The 2,263-nt window shown below is 26.6% G+C and overlaps 1 pseudogene across 1 annotated transcript; it reads right to left on the bottom strand.

Annotated features, from left to right (window-relative positions):
• Positions 1-1,934: 1,934 nt before the first annotated feature.
• BDBG_16764 lies at positions 1,935-2,023 on the bottom strand (annotated as a pseudogene). The gene has a single exon. The product of its transcript is annotated as a tRNA-OTHER (tRNA).
• Between the last annotated feature and the right edge of the window lie 240 nt (positions 2,024-2,263).

Below are 2,263 nucleotides of genomic sequence, written 5' to 3'. Positions count from 1 at the left end.
TATTAATATTATGAAAGAGAGCATTATCAAATTACATTATTAAATGATATTATTAAAAATATATTAATATTATGAATATTAATATTGAAAAAATGTTAATACTTATATATTATAGTGATTTGTGAATCATGATAGTTAAATATATATATATATATATATTATTCCTGACTTGATTACAACTTGTACAATAATTTTTGAGAACTTAAAATTAATTTTAATTATTAATAATTATGAACTTATAACTAACTAATATAAAAAGAAAAAAACTTTTTCTACTTCTTCTCTTTCTCATTCTTCTTATTATTCTTCATAATTTACTTCTTATTCTTCTTCTTCTTCTTCTTCTTCTTATCTGAGATGATAATTATCTCAAAATCTCTCTTCACTATCTTCTCAGAGAAGGATTTTCACTGCTCTTTCTCAGCCAGGTTAACCTGTGTCTCAAAATCCTGCATTTTCTGATCTACTGTCTCAGGTTTCATCTCAGTGATAAGCAGATTGACATACTCAGAGAGCAGAGCTGTCTTCTCAATATTCTGAATTATAAAGCATATTTAAGATCTGAATAAGATCTTAATTCTCTTCTTCTCTGTCAGCTTCTACTAATCAATTAGAGAATAAAAGTATTATCAAAAATTATTATCTTTTAATAAATAAAAAACTTATTAGTTTTAACTTCTTTATCTCTTACTTTAATATTCTCTTAATCTCTTTTTATCACTGTTTATTTATAGTAATACTCTTCTTCTCTCTCTCTCTCTTTATCTTGAACTTAAATTATTCTCAGAACTTCTTCTGATCTCATTACTACTATATAAGACTCTTCACTATCTTCTTCTTCAATCTCTCATAGACAGTACTATTCATATTATTTCTATACTTAGTTCAGTCTAAATCTATCAGAAGTGTTTCTTAAAATCATTATTATTCTACTCTCTTACAGAGTCTCTTCAAGATATTATAATATATCTTATAATCTGTCTTCTCTCACTTGAACATCTTCTGCTTCTCTTTCTTTAATCTGTGACAGTGCTTACATACCTTGATAATTCACAGAACTGCATAATATTTGAAGAGAAATAACATGATTAATTTCAGTGAGTATTGAAGAGAAGTGAAGGCAGAAGAGACAGTCAGAAATAATATAATAATAATGATAATAATAATGATGATGATGATAATAATAATAATAATAATAATAATAATAATAATGATAATAATGATAATAATAAAAGAGAGAGTGTATTGAAATATATTACTGACTTATCAAATATAAAGAGATAAAGAAAATATTAAGAGCTTTCAGAGATATACAGAAACAGTTACAGTGTTATATAGTAATATCATCTTCATTCAATACATAGTGTTTAGACTGATTATGTGACCGTGTCTGAGACTAGAATCAAACTTTACAGTTGTTACATTGTCTAAAAGTATTACTTCTGATCATGATTTATGTTCATTACATTGATTTCAAATCACATTATTTCAAATATTAAAGATCTCAGATTCACTTTTCAAATAAAAATCTAGTCTCAGATAAAGAATATGTTTGAATTCTTAGTCATATTTTCATTCTGATTCTATTATTGAAAATAGTATTAAATGAGATCATGAAATCATTTCTCACTTACATAATATTATACCATAGTTTTATTATTATTATTATTCTTCCATTATACTCATATGCAAGCGGAGCTTATGATAAGTCCTTGCGTGATGTTAAATACAGGTCAAGTGTTGATTATACAGGAGGAAATACAGGTGTTGAGACCACGCCAAGATAACAAGAACATAGGAAAATACAAAGAAGTGACAATTAGATACATGCGATAATAACTTCCCAGCCCAGGAATATAGAGCGATTCATTGAAGCGATTTGTACACCTCTGTATTTATTAGAAACCTGAGGTGCTTGAGTTCCGGATTTAATGTATCCCCTGCGGGTTTCGAACCCACGCGCCTTGGTTTCCCACGCCAAGGTGCTACCAGGTGGCCGCATTAACCATTCAGCCACCGGGGCATTATACCATAGTACTCATTTGTTGAAAATTCAACAGAGAGTGTTATTAAATATTATTACTTTTCTAAACACAGATTATAATTAATATCATTTTAATTAAAAAAAAAATATAAAATACAAAAAATAACAAAAAAATAAAAAAAAAATAACAAGAAAAAATCACAATAAAAAAAAAAAAAAAAAAAAAAAAAAAAAAGAGAGAGAAAGAAAAAAAGAAAAGAAAGAAAAAAAGAGAAAGAA

The sequence above is a fragment of the Blastomyces gilchristii genome, assembly GCF_000003855.2.
Source record: "Blastomyces gilchristii SLH14081 genomic scaffold supercont1.5, whole genome shotgun sequence".
Taxonomy (NCBI): domain Eukaryota; kingdom Fungi; phylum Ascomycota; class Eurotiomycetes; order Onygenales; family Ajellomycetaceae; genus Blastomyces; species Blastomyces gilchristii.
Note: the sequence above shows the minus strand (reverse complement) of the source record. Positions and strands in the feature narration are given on the sequence as shown.